This window comes from Schistocerca cancellata, unplaced genomic scaffold (genome assembly GCF_023864275.1).
Source record: "Schistocerca cancellata isolate TAMUIC-IGC-003103 unplaced genomic scaffold, iqSchCanc2.1 HiC_scaffold_614, whole genome shotgun sequence".
NCBI lineage: Eukaryota > Metazoa > Arthropoda > Insecta > Orthoptera > Acrididae > Schistocerca > Schistocerca cancellata.
In genome coordinates, this window is record NW_026046625.1 from 1 (window position 1) to 21,708 (window position 21,708).

The window sequence follows — 21,708 nt, forward strand, 5'->3', positions numbered from 1 at the left end:
AAAATTGGGCTGGCGACATAACAAAAAAAAAAAAACAGTAAGGGAGCCAACAGCACCCGGGTTTCCCAGGCGGTCACCCATCCAAGTACTAGCCGGGCCCGATGATGCTTAACTTCGGTGATCGGACGAGAACCGGTGTATTCATCATGGTATGGCCGTTGGCGCTCATCTAATGTAGGAGCACGGCAGAATTCGCGTTCGGCTTTTCTCCCAACACACAAAATGTTAGTTTTCGGCCGCATTTGACGAAAGCGCTTCCTTCCGCAACCGCCAGTTCCTCGAGGACGGCGCGGGGAGGCACGCCGGCGTCCCAGCAGAGTGACGGCCGAATTGGCGGGCGCACCGCCGCGTGTGTGAGACGCACTGCTGCTCGTTGCACCCCCTGTCATTCGCTGGGCGCGTGCAGCCTTCGACACTAGCGGAGGACGCATCTTGTCCCTGGTGTTCAGCGGAGGGCCTGTGCGGGGTGTGGCAGTGTCGTGCTGGAGGGTCCACTGGTAGCGATGTGGGCTTCCTCGCCTCGCCACGCTTCGCCTCGCCTCGCCTCACACCAGGTGTCTGCGTAGTTTGCAGTGCATTCGCACCATTCCTATCCCTGTCCCTGTCCCCGTCCCGACTTGTCCCGACTTTGCTCGACTGCCGCTCGCTGCCGCTCGGGTCGTGGTCCATATGACAGCGCAAGCACGACAAACGTCTGCGGGACGAGACGAGACGAGACGAGACGAGACGACTAAGGAATAAATTCGTGGTTACAAATCAAATTTGGAACTCTACACTCCTACACGACAATAGGCGGTGACGTATTTCAGAATCACCTGCCGATTCGTACTGTTTTGTCGTTTTCAAAGTCTTCTTGGCAAACTTGGTTAGCACATTCTCCCTCAAACTGAGTTAATTACTGCATTTTCGTTCCATTACAGTAGTTTAAAAGGCATAAGGAAGCATCTTTGTCACAACAGAAAGGTAGTTTGAAAATTGGGCTGGCGACATAACAAAAAAAAAACAGTAAGGGAGCCAACAGCACCCGGGTTTCCCAGGCGGTCACCCATCCAAGTACTAGCCGGGCCCGATGATGCTTAACTTCGGTGATCGGACGAGAACCGGTGTATTCATCATGGTATGGCCGTTGGCGCTCATCTAATGTAGGAGCACGGCAGAATTCGCGTTCGGCTTTTCTCCCAACACACAAAATTTTAGTTTTCGGCCGCATTTGACGAAAGCGCTTCCTTCCGCAACCGCCAGTTCCTCGAGGACGGCGCGGGGAGGCACGCCCCGGCTTCCCAGCAGAGTGACGGCCGAATTGGCGGGCGCACCGCCGTGTGTGTGAGACGCACTGGTGCTCGTTGCACCCCCTGTCATTCGCTGGGCGCGTGCAGCCTTCGACACTAGCGGAGGACGCATCTTGTCCCTGGTGTTCAGCGGAGGGCCTGTGCGGGGTGTGGCAGTGTCGTGCTGGAGGGGCCCACTGGTAGCGATGTGGGCTTCCTCGCCTCGCCACGCCTCGCCTCGCCTCGCCTCACACCAGGTGTCTGCGTAGTTTGCAGTGCATTCGCACCATTCCTATCCCTGTCCCTGTCCCCGTCCCGACTTGTCCCGACTTTGCTCGACTGCCGCTCGCTGCCGCTCGGGTCGTGGTCCATATGACAGCGCAAGCACGACAAACGTCTGCGGGACGAGACGAGACGAGACGAGACGACTAAGGAATAAGTTCGTGGTTACAAATCAAATTTGGAACTCAACACACCTACACAACAATAGGCGGTGACGTATTTCAGAAATCACCTGCCGATTCGTAGTGTTTTGTCGTTTTCAAAGTCTTCTTGGCAAACTTGGTTAGCACATTCTCCCTCAAACTGAGTTAATTACTGCATTTTCGTTCCATTACAGTAGTTTAAAAGGCTTAAGGAAGCATTTTTGTCACAACAGAAAGGTAGTTTGAAAATTGGGCTGGCGACATAACAAAAAAAAAAAACAGTAAGGGAGCCAACAGCACCCGGGTTTCCCAGGCGGTCACCCATCCAAGTACTAGCCGGGCCCGATGATGCTTAACTTCGGTGATCGGACGAGAACCGGTGTATTCATCATGGTATGGCCGTTGGCGCTCATCTAATGTAGGAGCACGGCAGAATTCGCGTTCGGCTTTTCTCCCAACACACAAAATGTTAGTTTTCGGCCGCATTTGACGAAAGCGCTTCCTTCCGCAACCGCCAGTTCCTCGAGGACGGCGCGGGGAGGCACGCCCGGCGTCCCAGCAGAGTGACGGCCGAATTGGCGGGCGCACCGCCGCGTGTGTGAGACGCACTGCTGCTCGTTGCACCCCCTGTCATTCGCTGGGCGCGTGCAGCCTTCGACACTAGCGGAGGACGCATCTTGTCCCTGGTGTTCAGCGGAGGGCCTGTGCGGGGTGTGGCAGTGTCGTGCTGGAGGGTCCACTGGTAGCGATGTGGGCTTCCTCGCCTCGCCACGCTTCGCCTCGCCTCGCCCTCACACCAGGTGTCTGCGTAGTTTGCAGTGCATTCGCACCATTCCTATCCCTGTCCCTGTCCCGAGACGACTAAGGAATAAATTCGTGGTTACAAATCAAATTTGGAACTCAACACTCCTACACGACAATAGGCGGTGACGTATTTCAGAAATCACCAGCCGATTCGTACTGTTTTGTCGTTTTCAAAGTCTTCTTGGCAAACTTGGTTAGCACATTCTCCCTCAAACTGAGGTAATTACTGCATTTTCGTTCCATTACAGTAGTTTAAAAGGCATAAGGAAGCATCTTTGTCACAACAGAAAGGTAGTTTGAAAATTGGGCTGGCGACATAACAAAAAAAAAAACAGTAAGGGAGCCAACAGCACCCGGGTTTCCCAGGCGGTCACCCATCCAAGTACTAGCCGGGCCCGATGATGCTTAACTTCGGTGATCGGACGAGAACCGGTGTATTCATCATGGTATGGCCGTTGGCGCTCATCTAATGTAGGAGCACGGCAGAATTCGCGTTCGGCTTTTCTCCCAACACACAAAATGTTAGTTTTCGGCCGCATTTGACGAAAGCGCTTCCTTCCGCAACCGCCAGTTCCTCGAGGACGGCGCGGGGAGGCACGCCCGGCGTCCCAGCAGAGTGACGGCCGAATTGGCGGGCGCACCGTCGCGTGTGTGAGACGCACTGCTGCTCGTTGCACCCCCTGTCATTCGCTGGGCGCGTGCAGCCTTCGACACTAGCGGAGGACGCATCTTGTCCCTGGTGTTCAGCGGAGGGCCTGTGCGGGGTGTGGCAGTGTCGTGCTGGAGGGCCCACTGGTAGCGATGTGGGCTTCCTCGCCTCGCCACGCCTCGCCTCGCCTCGCCTCACACCAGGTGTCTGCGTAGTTTGCAGTGCATTCGCACCATTCCTATCCCTGTCCCTGTCCCCGTCCCGACTTGTCCCGACTTTGCTCGACTGCCGCTCGCTGCCGCTCGGGTCGTGGTCCATATGACAGCGCAAGCACGACAAACGTCTGCGGGACGAGACGAGACGAGACGAGACGACTAAGGAATAAGTTCGTGGTTACAAATCAAATTTGGAACTCAACACACCTACACAACAATAGGCGGTGACGTATTTCAGAAATCACCTGCCGATTCGTAGTGTTTTGTCGTTTTCAAAGTCTTCTTGGCAAACTTGGTTAGCACATTCTCCCTCAAACTGAGTTAATTACTGCATTTTCGTTCCATTACAGTAGTTTAAAAGGCTTAAGGAAGCATCTTTGTCACAACAGAAAGGTAGTTTGAAAATTGGGCTGGCGACATAACAAAAAAAAAAAAAAACAGTAAGGGAGCCAACAGCACCCGGGTTTCCCAGGCGGTCACCCATCCAAGTACTAGCCGGGCCCGATGATGCTTAACTTCGGTGATCGGACGAGAACCGGTGTATTCATCATGGTATGGCCGTTGGCGCTCATCTAATGTAGGAGCACGGCAGAATTCGCGTTCGGCTTTTCTCCCAACACACAAAATGTTAGTTTTCGGCCGCATTTGACGAAAGCGCTTCCTTCCGCAACCGCCAGTTCCTCGAGGACGGCGCGGGGAGGCACGCCCGGCGTCCCAGCAGAGTGACGGCCGAATTGGCGGGCGCACCGTCGCGTGTGTGAGACGCACTGCTGCTCGTTGCACCCCCTGTCATTCGCTGGGCGCGTGCAGCCTTCGACACTAGCGGAGGACGCATCTTGTCCCTGGTGTTCAGCGGAGGGCCTGTGCGGGGTGTGGCAGTGTCGTGCTGGAGGGCCCACTGGTAGCGATGTGGGCTTCCTCGCCTCGCCACGCCTCGCCTCGCCTCGCCTCACACCAGGTGTCTGCGTAGTTTGCAGTGCATTCGCACCATTCCTATCCCTGTCCCTGTCCCCGTCCCGACTTGTCCCGACTTTGCTCGACTGCCGCTCGCTGCCGCTCGGGTCGTGGTCCATATGACAGCGCAAGCACGACAAACGTCTGCGGGACGAGACGAGACGAGACGAGACGACTAAGGAATAAGTTCGTGGTTACAAATCAAATTTGGAACTCAACACACCTACACAACAATAGGCGGTGACGTATTTCAGAAATCACCTGCCGATTCGTAGTGTTTTGTCGTTTTCAAAGTCTTCTTGGCAAACTTGGTTAGCACATTCTCCCTCAAACTGAGTTAATTACTGCATTTTCGTTCCATTACAGTAGTTTAAAAGGCTTAAGGAAGCATCTTTGTCACAACAGAAAGGTAGTTTGAAAATTGGGCTGGCGACATAACAAAAAAAAAAAAAACAGTAAGGGAGCCAACAGCACCCGGGTTTCCCAGGCGGTCACCCATCCAAGTACTAGCCGGGCCCGATGATGCTTAACTTCGGTGATCGGACGAGAACCGGTGTATTCATCATGGTATGGCCGTTGGCGCTCATCTAATGTAGGAGCACGGCAGAATTCGCGTTCGGCTTTTCTCCCAACACACAAAATGTTAGTTTTCGGCCGCATTTGACGAAAGCGCTTCCTTCCGCAACCGCCAGTTCCTCGAGGACGGCGCGGGGAGGCACGCCCGGCGTCCCAGCAGAGTGACGGCCGAATTGGCGGGCGCACCGCCGCGTGTGTGAGACGCACTGCTGCTCGTTGCACCCCCTGTCATTCGCTGGGCGCGTGCAGCCTTCGACACTAGCGGAGGACGCATCTTGTCCCTGGTGTTCAGCGGAGGGCCTGTGCGGGGTGTGGCAGTGTCGTGCTGGAGGGCCCACTGGTAGCGATGTGGGCTTCCTCGCCTCGCCACGCCTCGCCTCGCCTCGCCTCACACCAGGTGTCTGCGTAGTTTGCAGTGCATTCGCACCATTCCTATCCCTGTCCCTGTCCCCGTCCCGACTTGTCCCGACTTTGCTCGACTGCCGCTCGCTGCCGCTCGGGTCGTGGTCCATATGACAGCGCAAGCACGACAAACGTCTGCGGGACGAGACGAGACGAGACGAGACGACTAAGGAATAAGTTCGTGGTTACAAATCAAATTTGGAACTCAACACACCTACACAACAATAGGCGGTGACGTATTTCAGAAATCACCTGCCGATTCGTAGTGTTTTGTCGTTTTCAAAGTCTTCTTGGCAAACTTGGTTAGCACATTCTCCCTCAAACTGAGTTAATTACTGCATTTTCGTTCCATTACAGTAGTTTAAAAGGCTTAAGGAAGCATTTTTGTCACAACAGAAAGGTAGTTTGAAAATTGGGCTGGCGACATAACAAAAAAAAAAAAACAGTAAGGGAGCCAACAGCACCCGGGTTTCCCAGGCGGTCACCCATCCAAGTACTAGCCGGGCCCGATGATGCTTAACTTCGGTGATCGGACGAGAACCGGTGTATTCATCATGGTATGGCCGTTGGCGCTCATCTAATGTAGGAGCACGGCAGAATTCGCGTTCGGCTTTTCTCCCAACACACAAAATGTTAGTTTTCGGCCGCATTTGACGAAAGCGCTTCCTTCCGCAACCGCCAGTTCCTCGAGGACGGCGCGGGAGGCACGCCCGGCGTCCCAGCAGAGTGACGGCCGAATTGGCGGGCGCACCGCCGCGTGTGTGAGACGCACTGCTGCTCGTTGCACCCCCTGTCATTCGCTGGGCGCGTGCAGCCTTCGACACTAGCGGAGGACGCATCTTGTCCCTGGTGTTCAGCGGAGGGCCTGTGCGGGGTGTGGCAGTGTCGTGCTGGAGGGTCCACTGGTAGCGATGTGGGCTTCCTCGCCTCGCCACGCTTCGCCTCGCCTCGCCTCACACCAGGTGTCTGCGTAGTTTGCAGTGCATTCGCACCATTCCTATCCCTGTCCCTGTCCCGAGACGACTAAGGAATAAATTCGTGGTTACAAATCAAATTTGGAACTCAACACTCCTACACGACAATAGGCGGTGACGTATTTCAGAAATCACCAGCCGATTCGTACTGTTTTGTCGTTTTCAAAGTCTTCTTGGCAAACTTGGTTAGCACATTCTCCCTCAAACTGAGGTAATTACTGCATTTTCGTTCCATTACAGTAGTTTAAAAGGCATAAGGAAGCATCTTTGTCACAACAGAAAGGTAGTTTGAAAATTGGGCTGGCGACATAACAAAAAAAAAACAGTAAGGGAGCCAACAGCACCCGGGTTTCCCAGGCGGTCACCCATCCAAGTACTAGCCGGGCCCGATGATGCTTAACTTCGGTGATCGGACGAGAACCGGTGTATTCATCATGGTATGGCCGTTGGCGCTCATCTAATGTAGGAGCACGGCAGAATTCGCGTTCGGCTTTTCTCCCAACACACAAAATGTTAGTTTTCGGCCGCATTTGACGAAAGCGCTTCCTTCCGCAACCGCCAGTTCCTCGAGGACGGCGCGGGGAGGCACGCCCGGCGTCCCAGCAGAGTGACGGCCGAATTGGCGGGCGCACCGTCGCGTGTGTGAGACGCACTGCTGCTCGTTGCACCCCCTGTCATTCGCTGGGCGCGTGCAGCCTTCGACACTAGCGGAGGACGCATCTTGTCCCTGGTGTTCAGCGGAGGGCCTGTGCGGGGTGTGGCAGTGTCGTGCTGGAGGGCCCACTGGTAGCGATGTGGGCTTCCTCGCCTCGCCACGCCTCGCCTCGCCTCGCCTCACACCAGGTGTCTGCGTAGTTTGCAGTGCATTCGCACCATTCCTATCCCTGTCCCTGTCCCCGTCCCGACTTGTCCCGACTTTGCTCGACTGCCGCTCGCTGCCGCTCGGGTCGTGGTCCATATGACAGCGCAAGCACGACAAACGTCTGCGGGACGAGACGAGACGAGACGAGACGACTAAGGAATAAGTTCGTGGTTACAAATCAAATTTGGAACTCAACACACCTACACAACAATAGGCGGTGACGTATTTCAGAAATCACCTGCCGATTCGTAGTGTTTTGTCGTTTTCAAAGTCTTCTTGGCAAACTTGGTTAGCACATTCTCCCTCAAACTGAGTTAATTACTGCATTTTCGTTCCATTACAGTAGTTTAAAAGGCTTAAGGAAGCATCTTTGTCACAACAGAAAGGTAGTTTGAAAATTGGGCTGGCGACATAACAAAAAAAAAAAAAACAGTAAGGGAGCCAACAGCACCCGGGTTTCCCAGGCGGTCACCCATCCAAGTACTAGCCGGGCCCGATGATGCTTAACTTCGGTGATCGGACGAGAACCGGTGTATTCATCATGGTATGGCCGTTGGCGCTCATCTAATGTAGGAGCACGGCAGAATTCGCGTTCGGCTTTTCTCCCAACACACAAAATGTTAGTTTTCGGCCGCATTTGACGAAAGCGCTTCCTTCCGCAACCGCCAGTTCCTCGAGGACGGCGCGGGGAGGCACGCCCGGCGTCCCAGCAGAGTGACGGCCGAATTGGCGGGCGCACCGCCGCGTGTGTGAGACGCACTGCTGCTCGTTGCACCCCCTGTCATTCGCTGGGCGCGTGCAGCCTTCGACACTAGCGGAGGACGCATCTTGTCCCTGGTGTTCAGCGGAGGGCCTGTGCGGGGTGTGGCAGTGTCGTGCTGGAGGGCCCACTGGTAGCGATGTGGGCTTCCTCGCCTCGCCACGCCTCGCCTCGCCTCGCCTCACACCAGGTGTCTGCGTAGTTTGCAGTGCATTCGCACCATTCCTATCCCTGTCCCTGTCCCCGTCCCGACTTGTCCCGACTTTGCTCGACTGCCGCTCGCTGCCGCTCGGGTCGTGGTCCATATGACAGCGCAAGCACGACAAACGTCTGCGGGACGAGACGAGACGAGACGAGACGACTAAGGAATAAGTTCGTGGTTACAAATCAAATTTGGAACTCAACACACCTACACAACAATAGGCGGTGACGTATTTCAGAAATCACCTGCCGATTCGTAGTGTTTTGTCGTTTTCAAAGTCTTCTTGGCAAACTTGGTTAGCACATTCTCCCTCAAACTGAGTTAATTACTGCATTTTCGTTCCATTACAGTAGTTTAAAAGGCTTAAGGAAGCATCTTTGTCACAACAGAAAGGTAGTTTGAAAATTGGGCTGGCGACATAACAAAAAAAAAAAAACAGTAAGGGAGCCAACAGCACCCGGGTTTCCCAGGCGGTCACCCATCCAAGTACTAGCCGGGCCCGATGATGCTTAACTTCGGTGATCGGACGAGAACCGGTGTATTCATCATGGTATGGCCGTTGGCGCTCATCTAATGTAGGAGCACGGCAGAATTCGCGTTCGGCTTTTCTCCCAACACACAAAATGTTAGTTTTCGGCCGCATTTGACGAAAGCGCTTCCTTCCGCAACCGCCAGTTCCTCGAGGACGGCGCGGGGAGGCACGCCCGGCGTCCCAGCAGAGTGACGGCCGAATTGGCGGGCGCACCGCCGCGTGTGTGAGACGCACTGCTGCTCGTTGCACCCCCTGTCATTCGCTGGGCGCGTGCAGCCTTCGACACTAGCGGAGGACGCATCTTGTCCCTGGTGTTCAGCGGAGGGCCTGTGCGGGGTGTGGCAGTGTCGTGCTGGAGGGTCCACTGGTAGCGATGTGGGCTTCCTCGCCTCGCCACGCTTCGCCTCGCCTCGCCTCACACCAGGTGTCTGCGTAGTTTGCAGTGCATTCGCACCATTCCTATCCCTGTCCCTGTCCCCGTCCCGACTTGTCCCGACTTTGCTCGACTGCCGCTCGCTGCCGCTCGGGTCGTGGTCCATATGACAGCGCAAGCACGACAAACGTCTGCGGGACGAGACGAGACGAGACGAGACGAGACGACTAAGGAATAAATTCGTGGTTACAAATCAAATTTGGAACTCTACACTCCTACACGACAATAGGCGGTGACGTATTTCAGAAATCACCTGCCGATTCGTACTGTTTTGTCGTTTTCAAAGTCTTCTTGGCAAACTTGGTTAGCACATTCTCCCTCAAACTGAGTTAATTACTGCATTTTCGTTCCATTACAGTAGTTTAAAAGGCATAAGGAAGCATCTTTGTCACAACAGAAAGGTAGTTTGAAAATTGGGCTGGCGACATAACAAAAAAAAAACAGTAAGGGAGCCAACAGCACCCGGGTTTCCCAGGCGGTCACCCATCCAAGTACTAGCCGGGCCCGATGATGCTTAACTTCGGTGATCGGACGAGAACCGGTGTATTCATCATGGTATGGCCGTTGGCGCTCATCTAATGTAGGAGCACGGCAGAATTCGCGTTCGGCTTTTCTCCCAACACACAAAATTTTAGTTTTCGGCCGCATTTGACGAAAGCGCTTCCTTCCGCAACCGCCAGTTCCTCGAGGACGGCGCGGGGAGGCACGCCCGGCTTCCCAGCAGAGTGACGGCCGAATTGGCGGGCGCACCGCCGTGTGTGTGAGACGCACTGGTGCTCGTTGCACCCCCTGTCATTCGCTGGGCGCGTGCAGCCTTCGACACTAGCGGAGGACGCATCTTGTCCCTGGTGTTCAGCGGAGGGCCTGTGCGGGGTGTGGCAGTGTCGTGCTGGAGGGCCCACTGGTAGCGATGTGGGCTTCCTCGCCTCGCCACGCCTCGCCTCGCCTCGCCTCACACCAGGTGTCTGCGTAGTTTGCAGTGCATTCGCACCATTCCTATCCCTGTCCCTGTCCCCGTCCCGACTTGTCCCGACTTTGCTCGACTGCCGCTCGCTGCCGCTCGGGTCGTGGTCCATATGACAGCGCAAGCACGACAAACGTCTGCGGGACGAGACGAGACGAGACGAGACGACTAAGGAATAAGTTCGTGGTTACAAATCAAATTTGGAACTCAACACACCTACACAACAATAGGCGGTGACGTATTTCAGAAATCACCTGCCGATTCGTAGTGTTTTGTCGTTTTCAAAGTCTTCTTGGCAAACTTGGTTAGCACATTCTCCCTCAAACTGAGTTAATTACTGCATTTTCGTTCCATTACAGTAGTTTAAAAGGCTTAAGGAAGCATTTTTGTCACAACAGAAAGGTAGTTTGAAAATTGGGCTGGCGACATAACAAAAAAAAAAAAACAGTAAGGGAGCCAACAGCACCCGGGTTTCCCAGGCGGTCACCCATCCAAGTACTAGCCGGGCCCGATGATGCTTAACTTCGGTGATCGGACGAGAACCGGTGTATTCATCATGGTATGGCCGTTGGCGCTCATCTAATGTAGGAGCACGGCAGAATTCGCGTTCGGCTTTTCTCCCAACACACAAAATGTTAGTTTTCGGCCGCATTTGACGAAAGCGCTTCCTTCCGCAACCGCCAGTTCCTCGAGGACGGCGCGGGGAGGCACGCCCGGCGTCCCAGCAGAGTGACGGCCGAATTGGCGGGCGCACCGCCGCGTGTGTGAGACGCACTGCTGCTCGTTGCACCCCCTGTCATTCGCTGGGCGCGTGCAGCCTTCGACACTAGCGGAGGACGCATCTTGTCCCTGGTGTTCAGCGGAGGGCCTGTGCGGGGTGTGGCAGTGTCGTGCTGGAGGGTCCACTGGTAGCGATGTGGGCTTCCTCGCCTCGCCACGCTTCGCCTCGCCTCGCCTCACACCAGGTGTCTGCGTAGTTTGCAGTGCATTCGCACCATTCCTATCCCTGTCCCTGTCCCGAGACGACTAAGGAATAAATTCGTGGTTACAAATCAAATTTGGAACTCAACACTCCTACACGACAATAGGCGGTGACGTATTTCAGAAATCACCAGCCGATTCGTACTGTTTTGTCGTTTTCAAAGTCTTCTTGGCAAACTTGGTTAGCACATTCTCCCTCAAACTGAGGTAATTACTGCATTTTCGTTCCATTACAGTAGTTTAAAAGGCATAAGGAAGCATCTTTGTCACAACAGAAAGGTAGTTTGAAAATTGGGCTGGCGACATAACAAAAAAAAAACAGTAAGGGAGCCAACAGCACCCGGGTTTCCCAGGCGGTCACCCATCCAAGTACTAGCCGGGCCCGATGATGCTTAACTTCGGTGATCGGACGAGAACCGGTGTATTCATCATGGTATGGCCGTTGGCGCTCATCTAATGTAGGAGCACGGCAGAATTCGCGTTCGGCTTTTCTCCCAACACACAAAATGTTAGTTTTCGGCCGCATTTGACGAAAGCGCTTCCTTCCGCAACCGCCAGTTCCTCGAGGACGGCGCGGGGAGGCACGCCCGGCGTCCCAGCAGAGTGACGGCCGAATTGGCGGGCGCACCGTCGCGTGTGTGAGACGCACTGCTGCTCGTTGCACCCCCTGTCATTCGCTGGGCGCGTGCAGCCTTCGACACTAGCGGAGGACGCATCTTGTCCCTGGTGTTCAGCGGAGGGCCTGTGCGGGGTGTGGCAGTGTCGTGCTGGAGGGCCCACTGGTAGCGATGTGGGCTTCCTCGCCTCGCCACGCCTCGCCTCGCCTCGCCTCACACCAGGTGTCTGCGTAGTTTGCAGTGCATTCGCACCATTCCTATCCCTGTCCCTGTCCCCGTCCCGACTTGTCCCGACTTTGCTCGACTGCCGCTCGCTGCCGCTCGGGTCGTGGTCCATATGACAGCGCAAGCACGACAAACGTCTGCGGGACGAGACGAGACGAGACGAGACGACTAAGGAATAAGTTCGTGGTTACAAATCAAATTTGGAACTCAACACACCTACACAACAATAGGCGGTGACGTATTTCAGAAATCACCTGCCGATTCGTAGTGTTTTGTCGTTTTCAAAGTCTTCTTGGCAAACTTGGTTAGCACATTCTCCCTCAAACTGAGTTAATTACTGCATTTTCGTTCCATTACAGTAGTTTAAAAGGCTTAAGGAAGCATCTTTGTCACAACAGAAAGGTAGTTTGAAAATTGGGCTGGCGACATAACAAAAAAAAAAAAAACAGTAAGGGAGCCAACAGCACCCGGGTTTCCCAGGCGGTCACCCATCCAAGTACTAGCCGGGCCCGATGATGCTTAACTTCGGTGATCGGACGAGAACCGGTGTATTCATCATGGTATGGCCGTTGGCGCTCATCTAATGTAGGAGCACGGCAGAATTCGCGTTCGGCTTTTCTCCCAACACACAAAATGTTAGTTTTCGGCCGCATTTGACGAAAGCGCTTCCTTCCGCAACCGCCAGTTCCTCGAGGACGGCGCGGGGAGGCACGCCCGGCGTCCCAGCAGAGTGACGGCCGAATTGGCGGGCGCACCGTCGCGTGTGTGAGACGCACTGCTGCTCGTTGCACCCCCTGTCATTCGCTGGGCGCGTGCAGCCTTCGACACTAGCGGAGGACGCATCTTGTCCCTGGTGTTCAGCGGAGGGCCTGTGCGGGGTGTGGCAGTGTCGTGCTGGAGGGCCCACTGGTAGCGATGTGGGCTTCCTCGCCTCGCCACGCCTCGCCTCGCCTCGCCTCACACCAGGTGTCTGCGTAGTTTGCAGTGCATTCGCACCATTCCTATCCCTGTCCCTGTCCCCGTCCCGACTTGTCCCGACTTTGCTCGACTGCCGCTCGCTGCCGCTCGGGTCGTGGTCCATATGACAGCGCAAGCACGACAAACGTCTGCGGGACGAGACGAGACGAGACGAGACGACTAAGGAATAAGTTCGTGGTTACAAATCAAATTTGGAACTCAACACACCTACACAACAATAGGCGGTGACGTATTTCAGAAATCACCTGCCGATTCGTAGTGTTTTGTCGTTTTCAAAGTCTTCTTGGCAAACTTGGTTAGCACATTCTCCCTCAAACTGAGTTAATTACTGCATTTTCGTTCCATTACAGTAGTTTAAAAGGCTTAAGGAAGCATCTTTGTCACAACAGAAAGGTAGTTTGAAAATTGGGCTGGCGACATAACAAAAAAAAAAAAAACAGTAAGGGAGCCAACAGCACCCGGGTTTCCCAGGCGGTCACCCATCCAAGTACTAGCCGGGCCCGATGATGCTTAACTTCGGTGATCGGACGAGAACCGGTGTATTCATCATGGTATGGCCGTTGGCGCTCATCTAATGTAGGAGCACGGCAGAATTCGCGTTCGGCTTTTCTCCCAACACACAAAATGTTAGTTTTCGGCCGCATTTGACGAAAGCGCTTCCTTCCGCAACCGCCAGTTCCTCGAGGACGGCGCGGGGAGGCACGCCCGGCGTCCCAGCAGAGTGACGGCCGAATTGGCGGGCGCACCGCCGCGTGTGTGAGACGCACTGCTGCTCGTTGCACCCCCTGTCATTCGCTGGGCGCGTGCAGCCTTCGACACTAGCGGAGGACGCATCTTGTCCCTGGTGTTCAGCGGAGGGCCTGTGCGGGGTGTGGCAGTGTCGTGCTGGAGGGCCCACTGGTAGCGATGTGGGCTTCCTCGCCTCGCCACGCCTCGCCTCGCCTCGCCTCACACCAGGTGTCTGCGTAGTTTGCAGTGCATTCGCACCATTCCTATCCCTGTCCCTGTCCCCGTCCCGACTTGTCCCGACTTTGCTCGACTGCCGCTCGCTGCCGCTCGGGTCGTGGTCCATATGACAGCGCAAGCACGACAAACGTCTGCGGGACGAGACGAGACGAGACGAGACGACTAAGGAATAAGTTCGTGGTTACAAATCAAATTTGGAACTCAACACACCTACACAACAATAGGCGGTGACGTATTTCAGAAATCACCTGCCGATTCGTAGTGTTTTGTCGTTTTCAAAGTCTTCTTGGCAAACTTGGTTAGCACATTCTCCCTCAAACTGAGTTAATTACTGCATTTTCGTTCCATTACAGTAGTTTAAAAGGCTTAAGGAAGCATTTTTGTCACAACAGAAAGGTAGTTTGAAAATTGGGCTGGCGACATAACAAAAAAAAAAAAACAGTAAGGGAGCCAACAGCACCCGGGTTTCCCAGGCGGTCACCCATCCAAGTACTAGCCGGGCCCGATGATGCTTAACTTCGGTGATCGGACGAGAACCGGTGTATTCATCATGGTATGGCCGTTGGCGCTCATCTAATGTAGGAGCACGGCAGAATTCGCGTTCGGCTTTTCTCCCAACACACAAAATGTTAGTTTTCGGCCGCATTTGACGAAAGCGCTTCCTTCCGCAACCGCCAGTTCCTCGAGGACGGCGCGGGGAGGCACGCCCGGCGTCCCAGCAGAGTGACGGCCGAATTGGCGGGCGCACCGCCGCGTGTGTGAGACGCACTGCTGCTCGTTGCACCCCCTGTCATTCGCTGGGCGCGTGCAGCCTTCGACACTAGCGGAGGACGCATCTTGTCCCTGGTGTTCAGCGGAGGGCCTGTGCGGGGTGTGGCAGTGTCGTGCTGGAGGGTCCACTGGTAGCGATGTGGGCTTCCTCGCCTCGCCACGCTTCGCCTCGCCTCGCCTCACACCAGGTGTCTGCGTAGTTTGCAGTGCATTCGCACCATTCCTATCCCTGTCCCTGTCCCGAGACGACTAAGGAATAAATTCGTGGTTACAAATCAAATTTGGAACTCAACACTCCTACACGACAATAGGCGGTGACGTATTTCAGAAATCACCAGCCGATTCGTACTGTTTTGTCGTTTTCAAAGTCTTCTTGGCAAACTTGGTTAGCACATTCTCCCTCAAACTGAGGTAATTACTGCATTTTCGTTCCATTACAGTAGTTTAAAAGGCATAAGGAAGCATCTTTGTCACAACAGAAAGGTAGTTTGAAAATTGGGCTGGCGACATAACAAAAAAAAAACAGTAAGGGAGCCAACAGCACCCGGGTTTCCCAGGCGGTCACCCATCCAAGTACTAGCCGGGCCCGATGATGCTTAACTTCGGTGATCGGACGAGAACCGGTGTATTCATCATGGTATGGCCGTTGGCGCTCATCTAATGTAGGAGCACGGCAGAATTCGCGTTCGGCTTTTCTCCCAACACACAAAATGTTAGTTTTCGGCCGCATTTGACGAAAGCGCTTCCTTCCGCAACCGCCAGTTCCTCGAGGACGGCGCGGGGAGGCACGCCCGGCGTCCCAGCAGAGTGACGGCCGAATTGGCGGGCGCACCGTCGCGTGTGTGAGACGCACTGCTGCTCGTTGCACCCCCTGTCATTCGCTGGGCGCGTGCAGCCTTCGACACTAGCGGAGGACGCATCTTGTCCCTGGTGTTCAGCGGAGGGCCTGTGCGGGGTGTGGCAGTGTCGTGCTGGAGGGCCCACTGGTAGCGATGTGGGCTTCCTCGCCTCGCCACGCCTCGCCTCGCCTCGCCTCACACCAGGTGTCTGCGTAGTTTGCAGTGCATTCGCACCATTCCTATCCCTGTCCCTGTCCCCGTCCCGACTTGTCCCGACTTTGCTCGACTGCCGCTCGCTGCCGCTCGGGTCGTGGTCCATATGACAGCGCAAGCACGACAAACGTCTGCGGGACGAGACGAGACGAGACGAGACGACTAAGGAATAAGTTCGTGGTTACAAATCAAATTTGGAACTCAACACACCTACACAACAATAGGCGGTGACGTATTTCAGAAATCACCTGCCGATTCGTAGTGTTTTGTCGTTTTCAAAGTCTTCTTGGCAAACTTGGTTAGCACATTCTCCCTCAAACTGAGTTAATTACTGCATTTTCGTTCCATTACAGTAGTTTAAAAGGCTTAAGGAAGCATCTTTGTCACAACAGAAAGGTAGTTTGAAAATTGGGCTGGCGACATAACAAAAAAAAAAAAAACAGTAAGGGAGCCAACAGCACCCGGGTTTCCCAGGCGGTCACCCATCCAAGTACTAGCCGGGCCCGATGATGCTTAACTTCGGTGATCGGACGAGAACCGGTGTATTCATCATGGTATGGCCGTTGGCGCTCATCTAATGTAGGAGCACGGCAGAATTCGCGTTCGGCTTTTCTCCCAACACACAAAATGTTAGTTTTCGGCCGCATTTGACGAAAGCGCTTCCTTCCGCAACCGCCAGTTCCTCGAGGACGGCGCGGGGAGGCACGCCCGGCGTCCCAGCAGAGTGACGGCCGAATTGGCGGGCGCACCGCCGCGTGTGTGAGACGCACTGCTGCTCGTTGCACCCCCTGTCATTCGCTGGGCGCGTGCAGCCTTCGACACTAGCGGAGGACGCATCTTGTCCCTGGTGTTCAGCGGAGGGCCTGTGCGGGGTGTGGCAGTGTCGTGCTGGAGGGCCCACTGGTAGCGATGTGGGCTTCCTCGCCTCGCCACGCCTCGCCTCGCCTCGCCTCACACCAGGTGTCTGCGTAGTTTGCAGTGCATTCGCACCATTCCTATCCCTGTCCCTGTCCCCGTCCCGACTTGTCCCGACTTTGCTCGACTGCCGCTCGCTGCCGCTCGGGTCGTGGTCCATATGACAGCGCAAGCACGACAAACGTCTGCGGGACGAGACGAGACGAGACGAGACGACTAAGGAATAAGTTCGTGGTTACAAATCAAATTTGGAACTCAACACACCTACACAACAATAGGCGGTGACGTATTTCAGAAATCACCTGCCGATTCGTAGTGTTTTGTCGTTTTCAAAGTCTTCTTGGCAAACTTGGTTAGCACATTCTCCCTCAAACTGAGTTAATTACTGCATTTTCGTTCCATTACAGTAGTTTAAAAGGCTTAAGGAAGCATCTTTGTCACAACAGAAAGGTAGTTTGAAAATTGGGCTGGCGACATAACAAAAAAAAAAAAAACAGTAAGGGAGCCAACAGCACCCGGGTTTCCCAGGCGGTCACCCATCCAAGTACTAGCCGGGCCCGATGATGCTTAACTTCGGTGATCGGACGAGAACCGGTGTATTCATCATGGTATGGCCGTCGGCGCTCATCTAATGTAGGAGCACGGCAGAATTCGCGTTCGGCTTTTCTCCCAACACACAAAATGTTAGTTTTCGGCCGCGTTTGACGAAAGCGCTTCCTTCCGCAACCGCCAGTTCCTCGAGGACGGCGCGGGGAGGCACGCCCGGCGTCCCAGCAGAGTGACGGCCGAATTGGCGGGCGCACCGCCGCGTGTGTGAGACGCACTGCTGCTCGTTGCACCCCCTGTCATTCGCTGGGCGCGTGCAGCCTTCGACACTAGCGGAGGACGCATCTTGTCCCTGGTGTTCAGCGGAGGGCCTGTGCGGGGTGTGGCAGTGTCGTGCTGGAGGGCCCACTGGTAGCGATGTGGGCTTCCTCGCCTCGCCACGCCTCGCCTCGCCTCGCCTCACACCAGGTGTCTGCGTAGTTTGCAGTGCATTCGCACCATTCCTATCCCTGTCCCTGTCCCCGTCCCGACTTGTCCCGACTTTGCTCGACTGCCGCTCGCTGCCGCTCGGGTCGTGGTCCATATGACAGCGCAAGCACGACAAACGTCTGCGGGACGAGACGAGACGAGACGAGACGAGACGACTAAGGAATAAATTCGTGGTTACAAATCAAATTTGGAACTCTACACTCCTACACGACAATAGGCGGTGACGTATTTCAGAAATCACCTGCCGATTCGTACTGTTTTGTCGTTTTCAAAGTCTTCTTGGCAAACTTGGTTAGCACATTCTCCCTCAAACTGAGGTAATTACTGCATTTTCGTTCCATTACAGTAGTTTAAAAGGCATAAGGAAGCATCTTTGTCACAACAGAAAGGTAGTTTGAAAATTGGGCTGGCGACATAACAAAAAAAAAAACAGTAAGGGAGCCAACAGCACCCGGGTTTCCCAGGCGGTCACCCATCCAAGTACTAGCCGGGCCCGATGATGCTTAACTTCGGTGATCGGACGAGAACCGGTGTATTCATCATGGTATGGCCGTTGGCGCTCATCTAATGTAGGAGCACGGCAGAATTCGCGTTCGGCTTTTCTCCCAACACACAAAATTTTAGTTTTCGGCCGCATTTGACGAAAGCGCTTCCTTCCGCAACCGCCAGTTCCTCGAGGACGGCGCGGGGAGGCACGCCCGGCGTCCCAGCAGAGTGACGGCCGAATTGGCGGGCGCACCGCCGTGTGTGTGAGACGCACTGGTGCTCGTTGCACCCCCTGTCATTCGCTGGGCGCGTGCAGCCTTCGACACTAGCGGAGGACGCATCTTGTCCCTGGTGTTCAGCGGAGGGCCTGTGCGGGGTGTGGCAGTGTCGTGCTGGAGGGCCCACTGGTAGCGATGTGGGCTTCCTCGCCTCGCCACGCCTCGCCTCGCCTCGCCTCACACCAGGTGTCTGCGTAGTTTGCAGTGCATTCGCACCATTCCTATCCCTGTCCCTGTCCCCGTCCCGACTTGTCCCGACTTTGCTCGACTGCCGCTCGCTGCCGCTCGGGTCGTGGTCCATATGACAGCGCAAGCACGACAAACGTCTGCGGGACGAGACGAGACGAGACGAGACGACTAAGGAATAAGTTCGTGGTTACAAATCAAATTTGGAACTCAACACACCTACACAACAATAGGCGGTGACGTATTTCAGAAATCACCTGCCGATTCGTAGTGTTTTGTCGTTTTCAAAGTCTTCTTGGCAAACTTGGTTAGCACATTCTCCCTCAAACTGAGTTAATTACTGCATTTTCGTTCCATTACAGTAGTTTAAAAGGCTTAAGGAAGCATGTTTGTCACAACAGAAAGGTAGTTTGAAAATTGGGCTGGCGACATAACAAAAAAAAAAAAACAGTAAGGGAGCCAACAGCACCCGGGTTTCCCAGGCGGTCACCCATCCAAGTACTAGCCGGGCCCGATGATGCTTAACTTCGGTGATCGGACGAGAACCGGTGTATTCATCATGGTATGGCCGTTGGCGCTCATCTAATGTAGGAGCACGGCAGAATTCGCGTTCGGCTTTTCTCCCAACACACAAAATGTTAGTTTTCGGCCGCATTTGACGAAAGCGCTTCCTTCCGCAACCGCCAGTTCCTCGAGGACGGCGCGGGGAGGCACGCCCGGCGTCCCAGCAGAGTGACGGCCGAATTGGCGGGCGCACCGCCGCGTGTGTGAGACGCACTGCTGCTCGTTGCACCCCCTGTCATTCGCTGGGCGCGTGCAGCCTTCGACACTAGCGGAGGACGCATCTTGTCCCTGGTGTTCAGCGGAGGGCCTGTGCGGGGTGTGGCAGTGTCGTGCTGGAGGGCCCACTGGTAGCGATGTGGGCTTCCTCGCCTCGCCACGCCTCGCCTCGCCTCGCCTCACACCAGGTGTCTGCGTAGTTTGCAGTGCATTCGCACCATTCCTATCCCTGTCCCTGTCCCCGTCCCGACTTGTCCCGACTTTGCTCGACTGCCGCTCGCTGCCGCTCGGGTCGTGGTCCATATGACAGCGCAAGCACGACAAACGTCTGCGGGACGAGACGAGACGAGACGAGACGAGACGACTAAGGAATAAATTCGTGGTTACAAATCAAATTTGGAACTCTACACTCCTACACGACAATAGGCGGTGACGTATTTCAGAAATCACCTGCCGATTCGTACTGTTTTGTCGTTTTCAAAGTCTTCTTGGCAAACTTGGTTAGCACATTCTCCCTCAAACTGAGGTAATTACTGCATTTTCGTTCCATTACAGTAGTTTAAAAGGCATAAGGAAGCATCTTTGTCACAACAGAAAGGTAGTTTGAAAATTGGGCTGGCGACATAACAAAAAAAAAAACAGTAAGGGAGCCAACAGCACCCGGGTTTCCCAGGCGGTCACCCATCCAAGTACTAGCCGGGCCCGATGATGCTTAACTTCGGTGATCGGACGAGAACCGGTGTATTCATCATGGTATGGCCGTTGGCGCTCATCTAATGTAGGAGCACGGCAGAATTCGCGTTCGGCTTTTCTCCCAACACACAAAATTTTAGTTTTCGGCCGCATTTGACGAAAGCGCTTCCTTCCGCAACCGCCAGTTCCTCGAGGACGGCGCGGGGAGGCACGCCCGGCGTCCCAGCAGAGTGACGGCCGAATTGGCGGGCGCACCGCCGTGTGTGTGAGACGCACTGGTGCTCGTTGCACCCCCTGTCATTCGCTGGGCGCGTGCAGCCTTCGACACTAGCGGAGGACGCATCTTGTCCCTGGTGTTCAGCGGAGGGCCTGTGCGGGGTGTGGCAGTGTCGTGCTGGAGGGCCCACTGGTAGCGATGTGGGCTTCCTCGCCTCGCCACGCCTCGCCTCGCCTCGCCTCACACCAGGTGTCTGCGTAGTTTGCAGTGCATTCGCACCATTCCTATCCCTGTCCCTGTCCCCGTCCCGACTTGTCCCGACTTTGCTCGACTGCCGCTCGCTGCCGCTCGGGTCGTGGTCCATATGACAGCGCAAGCACGACAAACGTCTGCGGGACGAGACGAGACGAGACGAGACGAGACGACTAAGGAATAAATTCGTGGTTACAAATCAAATTTGGAACTCTACACTCCTACACGACAATAGGCGGTGACGTATTTCAGAAATCACCTGCCGATTCGTACTGTTTTGTCGTTTTCAAAGTCTTCTTGGCAAACTTGGTTAGCACATTCTCCCTCAAACTGAGGTAATTACTGCATTTTCGTTCCATTACAGTAGTTTAAAAGGCATAAGGAAGCATCTTTGTCACAACAGAAAGGTAGTTTGAAAATTGGGCTGGCGACATAACAAAAAAAAAAACAGTAAGGGAGCCAACAGCACCCGGGTTTCCCAGGCGGTCACCCATCCAAGTACTAGCCGGGCCCGATGATGCTTAACTTCGGTGATCGGACGAGAACCGGTGTATTCATCATGGTATGGCCGTTGGCGCTCATCTAATGTAGGAGCACGGCAGAATTCGCGTTCGGCTTTTCTCCCAACACACAAAATTTTAGTTTTCGGCCGCATTTGACGAAAGCGCTTCCTTCCGCAACCGCCAGTTCCTCGAGGACGGCGCGGGGAGGCACGCCCGGCGTCCCAGCAGAGTGACGGCCGAATTGGCGGGCGCACCGCCGTGTGTGTGAGACGCACTGGTGCTCGTTGCACCCCCTGTCATTCGCTGGGCGCGTGCAGCCTTCGACACTAGCGGAGGACGCATCTTGTCCCTGGTGTTCAGCGGAGGGCCTGTGCGGGGTGTGGCAGTGTCGTGCTGGAGGGCCCACTGGTAGCGATGTGGGCTTCCTCGCCTCGCCACGCCTCGCCTCGCCTCGCCTCACACCAGGTGTCTGCGTAGTTTGCAGTGCATTCGCACCATTCCTATCCCTGTCCCTGTCCCCGTCCCGACTTGTCCCGACTTTGCTCGACTGCCGCTCGCTGCCGCTCGGGTCGTGGTCCATATGACAGCGCAAGCACGACAAACGTCTGCGGGACGAGACGAGACGAGACGAGACGACTAAGGAATAAGTTCGTGGTTACAAATCAAATTTGGAACTCAACACACCTACACAACAATAGGCGGTGACGTATTTCAGAAATCACCTGCCGATTCGTAGTGTTTTGTCGTTTTCAA

General features: G+C 54.9%; 23 non-coding genes across 23 annotated transcripts; all 23 read right to left on the reverse strand.

Moving 5' to 3' along the window:
• Window positions 1-44: 44 nt before the first annotated feature.
• On the reverse strand, window positions 45-163 carry LOC126134768 (5S ribosomal RNA). The gene has a single exon (XR_007527791.1). It is a non-coding gene; the product is annotated as a 5S ribosomal RNA (ribosomal RNA).
• An 849-nt stretch (window positions 164-1,012) lies between these two features.
• On the reverse strand, window positions 1,013-1,131 carry LOC126134782 (5S ribosomal RNA). Its single transcript, XR_007527804.1, has one exon. It is a non-coding gene; the product is annotated as a 5S ribosomal RNA (ribosomal RNA).
• Window positions 1,132-1,981: 850 nt separating this feature from the next.
• LOC126134794 (5S ribosomal RNA) lies at window positions 1,982-2,100 on the reverse strand. Its single transcript, XR_007527815.1, has one exon. It is a non-coding gene; the product is annotated as a 5S ribosomal RNA (ribosomal RNA).
• Window positions 2,101-2,838: 738 nt separating this feature from the next.
• Window positions 2,839-2,957, reverse strand: LOC126134806 (5S ribosomal RNA). The gene has a single exon (XR_007527826.1). It is a non-coding gene; the product is annotated as a 5S ribosomal RNA (ribosomal RNA).
• An 851-nt stretch (window positions 2,958-3,808) lies between these two features.
• Window positions 3,809-3,927, reverse strand: LOC126134818 (5S ribosomal RNA). The gene has a single exon (XR_007527837.1). It is a non-coding gene; the product is annotated as a 5S ribosomal RNA (ribosomal RNA).
• An 850-nt stretch (window positions 3,928-4,777) lies between these two features.
• Window positions 4,778-4,896, reverse strand: LOC126134771 (5S ribosomal RNA). The gene has a single exon (XR_007527794.1). It is a non-coding gene; the product is annotated as a 5S ribosomal RNA (ribosomal RNA).
• An 849-nt stretch (window positions 4,897-5,745) lies between these two features.
• On the reverse strand, window positions 5,746-5,864 carry LOC126134772 (5S ribosomal RNA). The gene has a single exon (XR_007527795.1). It is a non-coding gene; the product is annotated as a 5S ribosomal RNA (ribosomal RNA).
• Window positions 5,865-6,599: 735 nt separating this feature from the next.
• Window positions 6,600-6,718, reverse strand: LOC126134773 (5S ribosomal RNA). Its single transcript, XR_007527796.1, has one exon. It is a non-coding gene; the product is annotated as a 5S ribosomal RNA (ribosomal RNA).
• An 850-nt stretch (window positions 6,719-7,568) lies between these two features.
• LOC126134774 (5S ribosomal RNA) lies at window positions 7,569-7,687 on the reverse strand. Its single transcript, XR_007527797.1, has one exon. It is a non-coding gene; the product is annotated as a 5S ribosomal RNA (ribosomal RNA).
• Window positions 7,688-8,536: 849 nt separating this feature from the next.
• LOC126134775 (5S ribosomal RNA) lies at window positions 8,537-8,655 on the reverse strand. Its single transcript, XR_007527798.1, has one exon. It is a non-coding gene; the product is annotated as a 5S ribosomal RNA (ribosomal RNA).
• An 851-nt stretch (window positions 8,656-9,506) lies between these two features.
• Window positions 9,507-9,625, reverse strand: LOC126134777 (5S ribosomal RNA). Its single transcript, XR_007527799.1, has one exon. It is a non-coding gene; the product is annotated as a 5S ribosomal RNA (ribosomal RNA).
• An 849-nt stretch (window positions 9,626-10,474) lies between these two features.
• LOC126134778 (5S ribosomal RNA) lies at window positions 10,475-10,593 on the reverse strand. Its single transcript, XR_007527800.1, has one exon. It is a non-coding gene; the product is annotated as a 5S ribosomal RNA (ribosomal RNA).
• Window positions 10,594-11,329: 736 nt separating this feature from the next.
• LOC126134779 (5S ribosomal RNA) lies at window positions 11,330-11,448 on the reverse strand. Its single transcript, XR_007527801.1, has one exon. It is a non-coding gene; the product is annotated as a 5S ribosomal RNA (ribosomal RNA).
• Window positions 11,449-12,298: 850 nt separating this feature from the next.
• On the reverse strand, window positions 12,299-12,417 carry LOC126134780 (5S ribosomal RNA). The gene has a single exon (XR_007527802.1). It is a non-coding gene; the product is annotated as a 5S ribosomal RNA (ribosomal RNA).
• An 850-nt stretch (window positions 12,418-13,267) lies between these two features.
• Window positions 13,268-13,386, reverse strand: LOC126134781 (5S ribosomal RNA). Its single transcript, XR_007527803.1, has one exon. It is a non-coding gene; the product is annotated as a 5S ribosomal RNA (ribosomal RNA).
• An 849-nt stretch (window positions 13,387-14,235) lies between these two features.
• LOC126134783 (5S ribosomal RNA) lies at window positions 14,236-14,354 on the reverse strand. Its single transcript, XR_007527805.1, has one exon. It is a non-coding gene; the product is annotated as a 5S ribosomal RNA (ribosomal RNA).
• Window positions 14,355-15,090: 736 nt separating this feature from the next.
• Window positions 15,091-15,209, reverse strand: LOC126134784 (5S ribosomal RNA). Its single transcript, XR_007527806.1, has one exon. It is a non-coding gene; the product is annotated as a 5S ribosomal RNA (ribosomal RNA).
• An 850-nt stretch (window positions 15,210-16,059) lies between these two features.
• On the reverse strand, window positions 16,060-16,178 carry LOC126134785 (5S ribosomal RNA). Its single transcript, XR_007527807.1, has one exon. It is a non-coding gene; the product is annotated as a 5S ribosomal RNA (ribosomal RNA).
• An 850-nt stretch (window positions 16,179-17,028) lies between these two features.
• Window positions 17,029-17,147, reverse strand: LOC126134770 (5S ribosomal RNA). The gene has a single exon (XR_007527793.1). It is a non-coding gene; the product is annotated as a 5S ribosomal RNA (ribosomal RNA).
• Window positions 17,148-17,999: 852 nt separating this feature from the next.
• LOC126134786 (5S ribosomal RNA) lies at window positions 18,000-18,118 on the reverse strand. Its single transcript, XR_007527808.1, has one exon. It is a non-coding gene; the product is annotated as a 5S ribosomal RNA (ribosomal RNA).
• Window positions 18,119-18,967: 849 nt separating this feature from the next.
• Window positions 18,968-19,086, reverse strand: LOC126134788 (5S ribosomal RNA). Its single transcript, XR_007527809.1, has one exon. It is a non-coding gene; the product is annotated as a 5S ribosomal RNA (ribosomal RNA).
• Window positions 19,087-19,938: 852 nt separating this feature from the next.
• On the reverse strand, window positions 19,939-20,057 carry LOC126134789 (5S ribosomal RNA). Its single transcript, XR_007527810.1, has one exon. It is a non-coding gene; the product is annotated as a 5S ribosomal RNA (ribosomal RNA).
• An 852-nt stretch (window positions 20,058-20,909) lies between these two features.
• Window positions 20,910-21,028, reverse strand: LOC126134790 (5S ribosomal RNA). The gene has a single exon (XR_007527811.1). It is a non-coding gene; the product is annotated as a 5S ribosomal RNA (ribosomal RNA).
• Between the last annotated feature and the right edge of the window lie 680 nt (window positions 21,029-21,708).